This window comes from Protopterus annectens, chromosome 7.part0 (genome assembly GCF_019279795.1).
Source record: "Protopterus annectens isolate FY-2018-M chromosome 7.part0, PAN1.0, whole genome shotgun sequence".
NCBI classification, from domain to species: Eukaryota; Metazoa; Chordata; order Ceratodontiformes; family Protopteridae; genus Protopterus; species Protopterus annectens.
The window spans coordinates 492,430,199-492,443,435 of record NC_056739.1 but is presented as its reverse complement, the minus strand read 5'-3'; positions in this window follow the sequence as shown (position 1 = coordinate 492,443,435).

The following is a 13,237-nucleotide window of genomic DNA, read 5'->3' as shown; positions in this document are numbered from 1 at the left end:
AGCAACCTGGCAATGTGAACAGTGTCCCTAGATAATGGTCAATGTTGATATGACACCCTCACCCCATGTGCAAAACGAGGGAAAAAGGTGTTGGATGGATTCAAATGCAGTGTAAAAGCACATTGCTGTGTGTAGATGGGTCGTTGATGTGTATACAAGAGCAAGTTGGTCATAATTTCTTCCACTTTGCATCACTGTTAGACATCAGCATAGCAGACAATAAGTGAATATTTTTGGTGTTCTGGGTAAGATGATGTGTAGAAAAGGTACACAATAGTGGTACAGTGAGTAGTGTTGCCATCTGACAGTTCTTGTCCTCCTGTCCAACGTCTTGACTGAGACTCCATCTGTGCAGAGTCTGCATGTCCTCCCTGTCTCTCTGTGGGTATTATTCAGGTGTTCTCAATTTCACCAACACCCAAAATACATGCTATAGATGAACTGATGATCTTTTCATTTGCGTAGAAAGCATGCTGTGTGTGTGTGTGTGTGTGTGTGTGTGTGTGTGTGTGTGTGTGTGTGTCAATTGATAGATTTGGCTAGTCAAGAACAATGCAAAAAAGTATGTAAAAATATTAAATGGGTGCATACAAAAATCTCCAGGAAGTGAAAAATGAGGTATAAAATGTATCACAAAACATCTAGAACCTTAGAGCTTCTAGAAGCCATCATTTCTGGTTGTATAAGTGACTCAGTCTGGTCCTCAGCCTTGAGCCCCACCTAGTCTAAAACTGAACCTAGTCAGAAGTGGGCACAGAGATTGCTATAGTTTGCATTGGGGCTGGGGATAATGTGGGCATTATGTCTTAATCAAATTTCAGAGATATGTGCAGATGTCACTATACCTTGTGTGTGGCTGGGGACTGTGAGGTCGTTATTTCATTAACTTCAAAATCACAGCTCGTGTGTATGGACTGTTGCTATAGCTTATCTAGAGCCGGTGTACGGTGTAGGAACAAAGAGGAATGAATTACTGTAAGTGCTGTTTTCTTTTCACTTTCTTCACAATTTAAATCAGATGTCTGTGCAGGTGGATATCTTCGGGGGGGGGGGGGGAGCTATACTGCATTTGTACGGCTGACAGCAATAGGTTAAAATATGTTGTTGTGCTTGATTGATTCTTTCACTTTCATTCTAGTTTGACTTCACAGGGGTACACAGAAGGTGTCTGCATTTGGGGTTAGGGCCAAGGAGGCATGCTGTGTAGGTGTATGACAGCAGCAGCTAGAAATATGACTATGTTCATTTGTCCTTTTACTTTCAACCCAGTTTTACAACCATATGCACACACTAAAAATCACTATCTTTTTGGAGGATGGAGTGGGAAGAAAGCATTCATTCCCAGTATGATTTGTTCCTACACAAGCATTTTATTCTCAGTTAATGGATGAAGACTACTCACTTTTGTGGTAACTACTGTGTTGTCAGCCATTAACATTAATCTTTGGACGTAACATATTTCTTTCTTGAAAGAAAAGAATGTCAGTTTCTTTCCTTAGTATTTTTTTCAGGACATCATTGAACTCAGAGCATTTAAAACCCCTTAGCTTCTGAGGGCTTAGTGGCCCCTAGACCCCCAGCATAATTAAATTCTTTCCTCAATGGCTATTACAGTACAGTCCTGGCCAGTTAGGATGTGTTGCAAGAATATAGGAAAAAGCTGAAAAGTACGAAGCAGTGTGAGTAAACCAAAACAAAATCTGGATAGTATGAGGAGGAAAGGATTGGAGGAAAGCAGGGAAGAACTGGGTTGTATGCCCGGGTGACATTAGACAGCGTGGTGGGGATTACCACGGACCACTTTACCTAGGAATTCGCATCATGTAAGGCTGTCCACACAGTCAACTATATAGGGTATTTAAAAACTGGTGCTTCTGCGTGTGGCTTGCTAAAAGGGATGTTGCTTTTCTGAGGCAAGGCTTGTGTTTTCATCATGCAGGGGGGCATTGCTTATTTGTCGGGAAATGGAAGGATTCAAAGTTGGCAACCTTACTGTATACTGGAAAGCGGTACTGACATTAACTCGGACCATACCTCTAAACCTTCAGAAGATAGAATCAGGGACAAAGGATCTTAAAATCAGGGACAATAAGGGACACCTAATTAGCATAACAAATGCTTATTCGAATGAGAACATTAATAGACATTGACATACAGTTGTAGACCTCTATTGCTTTATATTATGTATATTTTACTTCTTTTCTTCACTGTTTCTTAATATGTCAGTGCCTCAGAAGTTTACAGTACAAAAAACATTTTTCCATCTGGTGCTCCTGTAAAACAAGCAGCATTTATTGCCCCCACCCCACACTCATACACCTACTCCTTGATCCCAGTGGGAACAAAATGTGTGTGTGTGTGTGTGTGTGTGTGTGTATATATATATCTCTCCATCTAGATATATGTATATATATATATATATATATATATATATATATATATATACACACATACATACACACACACATATATATATATATATATATATATATATATACATACATGCATACATATACATATATGTATGAATATACACTTTTTTTTTTTTACATGTGCCATGACTACTACTCACCCTCTTAGAGCAAGAAACCTGGACAAAAACAAAAATTATGGGGAGATAAATGTCCCAAAATAGGGCCAGATTTTAAATATTGCTTTTATAATCTTAGAAAATTGCTAAAATAATAAGACTTGTCTTAGCATGTAGTTTTTAAAGGGTTTGAAATCTGAAATTAAAATGCATGCCATTATTTAATGACTTCACTCCTCAGTGATCTGCCAGAAAACAACAAATTTTACCAGGAAAAAATAGGAGCCAAAAATCTGGACATTTAAGTGTGCTCATTTTGGCCACATGGCTAGCTAGCGATCAATTATCTGCTCTGCGGATTCCATTCCTAAACTCATACAAATAACACAAGCCACCTTCAACAGCACAGAGATTTGGATGCAAAAAATCACTTAGCTCTTAATGCATCCAAAACCAAAATCATGGTCTTTACCTCTTCTAAAAATACCAAAACAGACACAAACGCCTTCTCTATAGTTAGCCAAAATAAAACTCCCATTGAAATAGTCTACCAAGCTAAGCTTCTATGTGTCCTTATTGATGAACAGTTAAAATTTGACCTTCACCTTCAAACCAACGTTAAGAAAACCCACCAGAACCTAGGAAAGCTTTACCAGCACAATCGCTACCGCACGTCTACAACTAGGCTTACTCTCTCTACCACACACCTCCTCCCCTCCCTCATATACAGAGCTCCTCTCCTTACCAACCTGCAAGCAACCATCAAAGCTAAACTAGCATCCTGTTACAATAAAATCGCCAAATTTGCTATCAGCTCAAACCCACCACTGTGACTCCTTACACTCCCTGAACTGGCTAGAACTCCCTAACTATCTAGCCTACATTCAACTCTCCACTGCCCATAAACTCATTTTCAACCCTTCTCAATGCCCTTCCCTCTTCCCTGTCCTTACTATGTATCTTCCTGACCGAACCCTCAGATCTAATAGTCAAAACCTCCTTGAAGTAAGCAAACCATCACACACCCCTGGTCAACTTCTATCAGTCTCCCTTGCACGAAAATGGAACTCACTTCCTTCCCACATCCGTACTATACAAAATCTTTCCTCTTTTAGGGCCTTGCTCCAGTCTCATCTCTCCACTACTTGGGAATGCTCCTGCTCTTACCTATCGTAATCTTCCTCCTACTACTCCTAATGCCTTACCCTAGCTCAGATATGCATTCTGTCTGACACAAAAAATAAAATGTATATTCTCTTTTTAGGGTTCTGTACTACTGATGTAACATAACTCTGTTGTATTATATCATGTATTGTACTGCTTGTTTGTACTGTATTAACTCTTGGTATCTCTTGTAGATCTCTTGTATGTACATACGATTGAGCTATTACTGTATTAAATCTTGTTATTACTTCTGCTGATTTTTGTACATATATACTGTGGAGCTTTTCTCCCTGGGCCTCCATTGAAAAAGGGCTTATCTTGGCCCAATAGACTTTCCCAGTTAACAAACTGCAAATAAATAAAACAAATAAATAAATTACTCACCTATATTTAACTACAGGATGGGGAATTTTAATCCAGTCCAGCAGAAGCAGAAAACAAAACCTCAGACCTCCTGTGAATAATTCTTCCTGCCAGTAGGAACTCCATCTGCAAACCACCAAACTATCGGCAACTGCACAGACTCTAAGCTCTCTCTGCTCCAGTCCAGTTTTCTTCATAGCTAACACAGTCCCCCTTGAGTTATAACAGGAACAACGGCCTTCAGAGATGATCTTCTTGCATGATGCATAGTATTCCTTCTTGCTCTGTAGCTCAAAAACAAACACCACTCGCAATACTAACTGAAGATGGAAAACACATCAGGTCCACTCCTACATGTAAATAGTAAATAAAAGTTATGAAACAAGGAAGAAACTAACCAGCAGCATGCAAAATAGATGCAATACTCTGGCTGAGACATCTCCAGCTAGAATAGAGGTTGCTTTACCGCAACTCATGGATGCATAAGCACCCAAATTGGACAGTTGGGGAACTAAGCTTATTTAAGCTTAAAAACGGGTGCTCCAAAGCAGTTCGGGACAACTGAGAGCTATGCCTCGGACAGAAAAGTGTGCACATTGCTAGGGGCAGTGATAGTATGCATTATATTGCACTTTCAGAGAAATACATTGAGTAACATCAGAAAATGTGCAATGGAAATTTTACTGACTGTGCAAACTAAAGCAACAGTAAGGAAAAGTAGAAGGTAACATCAGTGGCCTGTCTGACAGTTAACAAGATTGACAACTGCTTTTTTACATAATGATCTGTCAGAAATGAAACTATTATTTGGTGGATGATAAGAGCACTTGCTTGCAGACATGTCAACAGCTTGCCAATATGAATTCTAATAAAGAGAACAGGGGAGAGTTTCTGGAAAACTTAAAAACTCCTGCACGTTAAGGACTGATACAAGCATTTTGTAACATTATTTACTGTGAAAGTACTATTCAGATGATATGCATAAGAGAGATGAAGGAACACTTTTACTGGCACACCACGCTGACAGTTCTGTTTGATGTCTGTTGTAATGCATAGGTCGCTAACTAAACCTTGCAGGGCAGGAAATGTAATACTGTGGCTTACTGAGGGAGGGAAAAATGGGAGGAGTAATTTGAGAAGGAATTGAAGCACACAAAAGCAGTATCTCCCCAAAAAATCTGTTTTTTCAGTGATGAGTTGATACTTCTGGATGGAAAAACATTTGTAAGAGGCACTGCAGAACAGTAAGTGATACTAGTACCGAGCCTTCTCAGAATTAGCACTGCGTCTCTGTTCTTTCAGTCTAGGTGAATGGAAATGAGATGCAACAGTCCAGCCAGGGGCATTATAATCTCAACAACTGTGCCATCACAGTGGGCTATGGAAAAGATTTAGCTTTAGAAGAAAACAAGCTCTGATCAGGATGTCTGCCCCCAGAAGGATACTGGGGCTTAAAAACACAATGAAATTAGTAGTGACTACTACTTTCTGATGAATACTAGTTAGCTATGTGTAGAAATTCAAGAAAAGATAAAAAAAACAAGTGTTTTTTTTAATTTTTTTCCTGTAGTGGTCCTTTAAATTACTTATAGTTTTTCAACTACTGCCATCTGGTGGCCATACATGATAAATGCAGATAAATTAAATGTATATACTTCTACAGATCAATAATAACTGCGGTGGTGGTGCTGCGGTAGCGTTGTCGCCTCACAGTTAGACGTTGTCCGTTCGATTCTCAGTTAAAGCGTCTACTGTGGACGACATGCGTGAATGGGCGTTCCTTCGTTGAAGGTTGTGCGTTAGGCCCGGCAAGCCAGCATGTAAAACTCTACTGCCAATCATTAGCGGACCGGAGTTCCGCTGTGGCGACCCCTAACCGGGAAAAGCCGAAAGACACACACACACTTCTACAGATCAATGTTGCCCGATTCCTATCCAGTTCAACACATGGGTTGTTGGATCTGACCTTGGCACTGACTCTGAAACTTTTTTTGGTTACAGAGCTCTGACTACTCCCCTACCCATAATTCCCTGTATTCCACCCTAATACCTCAGATCAGGTTTGCCAATCTAACCTACGTCACAAGATGTGTTGCCAACTGGCTCACTGACAGAACCGACACTGTAAAAGTTGCAGACTCCAAATTTGACTTCAAACCAGTGACAAGTGGAGTACCACAGGGTTCAGTCCTGGGACCTCTCCTGTTTGGTATCTACTTCTCTGAAGTACAGGCTAACACAGAAGGCCTTTGGCTAACGAAGTTTGCAGATGACTGCAAACTAGGAGTCATAGTTGAGTCCCCAGTGATGTGGACATCCTACAGAAGGGCCGCACTGAGACAGATGTCTGGTGTCAGAGCCATGGCCTCAAGCTCAATGCCAAAAAGTGCACTGTCATCCCCTTTGGTAAAAACTCTGTACCCATGAACTACCACATAGGCGGCAGTCTACTTAACGCCGAATGTGTGATATGAGACCTTGGGACCCAGGTGGATAGTAGTCTCTCCTTTGATAATCACATCACCACAGTAATCAGGAAATCCTTCTACATGGCACACCTCATCACAAAAGGGTTCTCATCCAGGAAAAAAGAGGTCATTGTTCCCCTCTACTCGACACTCATTAGACCCATTATAGAGTACAGCCCCCCTTTTGGAATGTACCTCACAATACATCTGCAACAGCTGGAAAGGCCACATAAATACCTCACATAGAAGATTACTGGCCTCAAACAGATGCCCTACACTGACTGTCTCAAAAAGCTCCAGCTTTACTCCATAGCATATCGCCTACTCCAAGGTGATCTCTGCCTAACATATAAAGCTATGTCAAACCCAGAGCTGTTGGACATGCTACACCTAAAGAAATCACAATCCCTCCAAGCTACACGCTCTAGGGACCTAAACCTGGTCACCACAATAAACAGGACATGCTGGAGGGATAGATTCCTGTCCCAGAGACTTCCCATACTCTGGAGCAAGCTACCCATCTATGTCAAGCAAAGTTCCTCATTAGCACTCTTCAAGAAAAATCTTGATGAGTGGATGGGAAATAGGAAATACACCCCTGAATCACTTCTGTGGCTCTACTCGACAGGGGCACAGGAATATAACTTTATTGGGTGGCATAAGCCAGGGAATCCTGTTGGCTAGGCTTACTTAGGCTGATAGCCTAGTACCTACCTATGAACCAAATAACATGCAAACATTCTGAATATGATAATAATTTCAATTAAGATAAAGACAGGGAGAAATGGAAAAAGGTCAAAACAGGACTGTTCACAGACAGGGAGTTGAGCAGGATCCCCCCCTCCCGGTCATTCTGAAATCATACATGTCAATTTAGGAAAAGGGATGGAGGTTGAAACAGATGAAAAGTAGACAACATGGATCTATCGTTGTGCTAAGTACATAACTTTCATATCCAATGTTACAGATTTTTGTCTGATTCAACACATGGGACAGATTCCTAAGCTGTCTATCTGGGTGGTGTAAAGGAAAGGACATTCTTGAGGATGGTGGAGCTAAAAGAAGAAAGTGACCTAGATTGTACATCAAATTCATAGTGAGACACAAAAGTATGGATTGTGGACCATGTTGCTGCAGCACAAATGTCAATGGGAAGACTTCCGGAAAATGCTGTTGAAGTACATATTGCTCTAGTGGAAGATTGTCACTGCAGAGCCAACTTCTTTTTGTTATAGACAAATGAAATGCAGCCTGACAGCCATCTTGAAATGGTAACTTTAGTAACAGCTTTTCCCAGTTTTTGTTTTGAAAAGGCAATATCCAACTGATCAGATTTTCTGAATTGCTTTGTTCTGTGAAGATAGAATCTGAATTGGAAATGAACATCCGACATAAGTAAAATGTATTCACCCTTGTTAGAGTATTTGGGAAAAAATGCTGGCAAATTTATGGATTGATTCAAGTGTGTTCTGGATACCACCTTAGGAAAAAAGGACACGTTATGCCTTGTAAAAAAAACAGATAGGGAGGTTTACATGAAAGTGCTTGTATTTCAGAAATCTGTCTAGCTGATATAACTTCCACCAGAAAAAAAATTTTCTACAGGTTAGAAACTTAAGCTATACTGTGGCTGCAGATTCAAGGGGTGGTTGTATTAGAGCCTGTAGCATAACAGTAATATTCCATGGAGAAACTGGATCCTGATGGGAGGTCTTAAAAGAGGTTCCATTCAAAAAGGATTTAGCGATCTTAAAAGAAGAAATTGAAGAATCATTATGAGGTATGTGGAAGATGGAGAGTCATTTGAACTTTGATGGTGGAATAATTTATTTTTATTTATTTTTTTATTTTACATTTGTTAACCGGGAAAAATCCAAGTGGACCAGGTCCATTTTCAGTGGATGCCCAGGGAGAAAAGCTCCACGATTGACAAGAAGGAAACAAGTCAATACAATGTGAATAAGTACAAAAAATACAAACAGTGGGAAACACAAATATAATATTTACAGGTAGACATGTACAAGAATCTATCACAGTAATTCAAATAGGATTTACATAATATAACAATATCTTACAAATATCTGTAGACAAAATTTTACAAAATAGAATGGTAGTGACTACATTTGCTATTTTAAATGACTGTTTACATTTTCTAGTGAGTGTACACTGAAAGAGATAGCAAGCCAGTGTGGCTTAATTGGAAGTGAGTATATGTAAGTGTGTAAGAACAAGTGTAGATAATCGAGTATTGTGGAGGAGGAGAAAAGGTATACACATTTTCAAGTGATACATGGACAGATCCAGCTTTTATTGAGATGTGGTTTTAATAGTCTTTTAAAGTTAGAGGTTGTTGTTGCAGAGGATATATTATAGCAATAACCCACGCCTGGGTGTGGGTAATGCTAAATTTACCCACGGTTGGCGTGGTTTGGTCCCGAGGGCGAAGCCCGAGGGACCAAACAAAGCCAACCGTGGGTAAATTTAGCATTACCCACACCCAGGCGTGTTATTGCTATTATACATGACATTATTTAAGAAAAGAAACTGTTACTTTTCTTAAATAATGGCATAGTATAATGCCTGTTTACTGCCCTTCCGCAGATGTCTGGCATCCGGCAGTTCTGATGTACCGCGCCTGCGCAGTACATCAGAGTTGTGCAAAGCAACGGAGAAAGCAAGATCTCCGTTGCTTTTTATGTCTCGCTATGTTAAATGAGTTTAACATAGCGACAGTTTTAAAATAAGCAACGGACATCTCCGTTGCTTATTTTAAACTGTCTCGCTATGTTAAACTCATTTAACATAGCGAGACTAAAAAGCAACGGAGATCTTGCTTTCTCCGTTGTTTAAACACTGTTCGCTATGTTAAATGGGTTTAACATAGCGAGACAGCTTTAAAATAAGCAACGGAGATCTCCGTTGCTTATTTTAAAGCTGTCTCGCTATGTTAAACCCATTTAACATAGCGAGACAGTGTTTAAAAAAAACGAGTTATACTAATGGAAAAAAGTCCGGGCGACCGGACCTTTTTCCATTAGTATAACTCGATTTACAACGGGCACGCTGGCCAATCAGCGTGCACGTTTTGGGGGGATCATGGTATAATAGTGGGAAGGTTGTTCCATTTTTTTTAGCTATGATGTGGGAGAAAAGGGCTTTGCCTGCAGTGTTGTTTGCAGATGTGATACTGAGAGGTTTGCTTGATGAGGAGAGAGGGCGACTGGAAGAGTAGGAGGTTAGTAGTTGTTTTAGGACTGGAGTTTTCTCTGGGTAGTTTATGATGCTGAAAGGCATAAGTGAGCTGTAGGTAAGATAGTAGGTGTGGGAATTCTAGCCATTGTAATTGTTTTAGTACTTGGCAGTGATGTGTTCTGAAAGGGGAGTTGTTGGTAAATTTGGCTATTTTATTATAGCATGACTCTAGCTTGTCCAGGTGTGATTTTTTAATATGTGTCAGGATTGGAGCAGTGTAGGTAAGTGTTGATAAGAGGTGAATTTCAGCAAGAGTTAGTCTTTCGTTGTCTGTGAGGAAGTTTTTGTGTGTATAAAGGGTTCCCATTTTTATATGAACTTTCTGGATAGTTTGAGCTATGTGTAGATCACAGGATAGGTTATTGTCTATTTCTATCCCTAGAAGCTTTGTGTGGGTGGATGGGGAAATGATAGTTCCATTTTTAGATAAGACAGAGAAATCAGCGGGAGTAGTTTTAGTTTTGTTAGGGGTCAACAAGAGAAGTTTTGCTTTGTTGGGGTTTAGGATAAGTTGGATGGTTGTGATCAAGTTTCAATGGCAGAGAATGATTCTTGGGCTTGCTCTTGCAAGGTGGTGACAGATGGGACTGCACAGATGAGCGTAGAGTCATCTGCGTACTGTATTAGTGAGGCTTGTTTGGAGGCGGTGTATAATTTGTTTGTAAAAATAGAGAAGAGAAGTGGGCCTAATACTGAACCTTGTGGTATCCCTACAGAGTTAGGGAGAGGGGGGTAGTTGATTTAGCCATTGCACAGATTGTTTTCTGTCTGATAAGTAACTTTTGAACCAGGAGATAGCAGGAGAAGTAAAGTATAGTGAGTGGACAGCATCCAATTGTTGGATGTGAGACCATTTCAAATGCCTTTGACAGGTCCAAAAAGATAGCAGATACATAGTTATTGTTGTTTCTATGATAGTTAACTTGATTGGTAAAGGAGAGAAGGGCAGAAGTTGTACTATGGTGAGGCTGGAATCCATGTTGGGTGGAGGAGAGAAGATTGTTTTCAAGTATTGCATGGCTTGAAAATGTATGCATTTCTCTAAGAGCTTGGGTAAGGGGGATAGTATAGCTATAGGCTAATAGTTGGAAAAGTCATAAGATTTTCCACCTTTATGCAGAGTTATAATGTAAGATATTTTCCATAGTTGAGGTACACAGGCTTCTTGAATGGACCTGTTCATTAGGATTGAGACTGGGTAGGATAGGGAGTCAGCTGTGATTTTTAGGAATTTTGCAGGTATTCTGTCTACTGCAAGAGTAGTAGGTTTTAGGGTGAGGAGGAGTTGTTTGAGTTTTGATGTAGGGGCAGGTGAGAGAGAGAAAGATGGAAGATTAGTAGTGCTGCAGGGAGGGATTCCTGCAGTTGTGACTGATAAGTTGTTAGTGTTAAGTATTTGGTTGGACATAGTTTGGATTGAGTTTATGAAATGACAGTTAAACTGGGAAGCTATATCATTATTGTTTGCATTGGAGGTGGTAGAGGTGGGGGTAGCGATAGTGCCAGGTTTCAGTAGGGAGTTGATACTATGCCAGAATGTTTGGGGATTATTTGGGTGTTTGTTTTGGAGATCAAAGAAGTAGTTTTGTTTGTCTAGTTTAGTATGTTTTTTTAGCTAGTTTCCTAAGTTGGTTATAGTTTTGTTTAATTTGACAGGTGTTTTCTTGTTTCCATTTCTTCCAGGCCTTGTCTCTGGTTTTTAGTAGGGCTCTTGTTTCCCTGCTTAACCAGGGAGCATAGTTAGTTTTAGTTTTGATCTTTCTCTCTGGTGCAATGGAGTTTAGAACTGAGATAAATATCTTATTAAAGTAGTCTACTGCCTGATCAAGGTGAAGGGTTTTTAGAGGCTGCCAGTTACATTGCTTTAGAATGCTATTAGGTTGTCTGTGGTACAGTTGTGATCATCTCTGATTTGTCTATAAGTAATGACTTTTTGGCTAGTTGTGCGTTTCCTTAGGAGAAAAGTGGGCAGATGGTAACTGAGTGTATCTGGTAAACAACCAGTCTGGTAGAGGTGTTTAGGGTTATTCACTAGTGTCCAATCAATAATGATTTGTTTTTGGTTTCTTTTATCAATTCTGGTGGGTTCCAGAATTAGTTGGGTGAAGCCATAGAGGTTTATTTGGTTAGTGGGGTTGCTGGAGCTGCAGGCTAGCCAGTCAGTATTAAGGCCGCCTAATAAAATTGTTTCTTGAGGGGAATTCAGATTAAGCCATTGAAGGATTTCTTTTATGACTGGTGAATTATTTCCGGGAGGGATATAGCAGCACAGAATGTTAATTGTTTTATCCTTGTTTAATGATAGGGTAGAAGCTATGATTTCGGCACTAGGAAATGTAGATAGAGGGGTATGGAATGGCTTTAGGTTTATTTCATTTTTGAAAAGTATTGCTACTCAACCACCTTTCCTATTTGTTCCATCTAGCCTTATGATGTTATAACCTGGTGGTAGGATTTCTTCACTAGGGATATGTGGTTTTAGCCAGGACACAGTAATCCTTAGAATATCAGGAGAGTAGTGAGTAATAAAAGCATGCAGTTCTTGGAGTTTGTTGGAAATACTTCTAATGTTGATATTAATTACTAGGTTGGAACCTTTGTCAAAGATTTCAGACAAAAATTCTGAGATGGAATAAAAAGGGCCTGAGAAAGGGTGCAATCCTTTTGCAGACTGTCCAAATAGAAACTCTCCTCCATTTGCTATGGTATACCTTTTTTTGTAGTCAGCTTCTGAGAATCCAATATGATCTTGACAACTGTAGTTGGAAGCCTGGCTTCTCTGGCTATGGTCAAAACTGGAGAAACCATACAGTTAGTTTCATGACATCTGGTCCAGAGTAGGCAATCCAGACTGGTGAGCCAGATGATCTCAACAATGATCTAACATTCATGGCAGATGTACTAGTTAAGGCCACAGGAAAGGGAACCATGTTTATCAGACAGAATGAGGTAATGAGGATCACCTTGACCTTGCTCTGTCTGGTTTTCTGGATAAACTTGTTCATTAGATTTAAGGGAGGAAAAGTATACAGGAAACCCGGGGGTCAATTGGTGATTGACCCTGTGGAGGGATCAGGGCAAAGTAACTGCTGCACTTCTGTTGAGGGAAGAGGCAAAGAGATCACAGCAATGTTGGCCCCAGCAACAGAAGATCAAGGTTGCCATTGTTGGATTGAGGAACCACTGGTGAGGTGTAACAATAATCCTGCTCAATCTGTCTGTCTGTTAAGACACTGGATGAATCTGGGATGTGCACTGCTATCAGAAAGAGGTGTGAAGATATCACCCATTGCCAGACCCTCATGGCTTCTCGACACAGCAGGCAGGTACAGGTTCCTCCTTGCTTGCTGATGTACCATACCACCGATGTGTTTCCTGTGTGGAAATCAAACCCTTGAGCAGGCGATCCTGAAAAGCCTGCAGTGCTGGGAGGACTGCCCTTAAGTCCAAGACATGGATG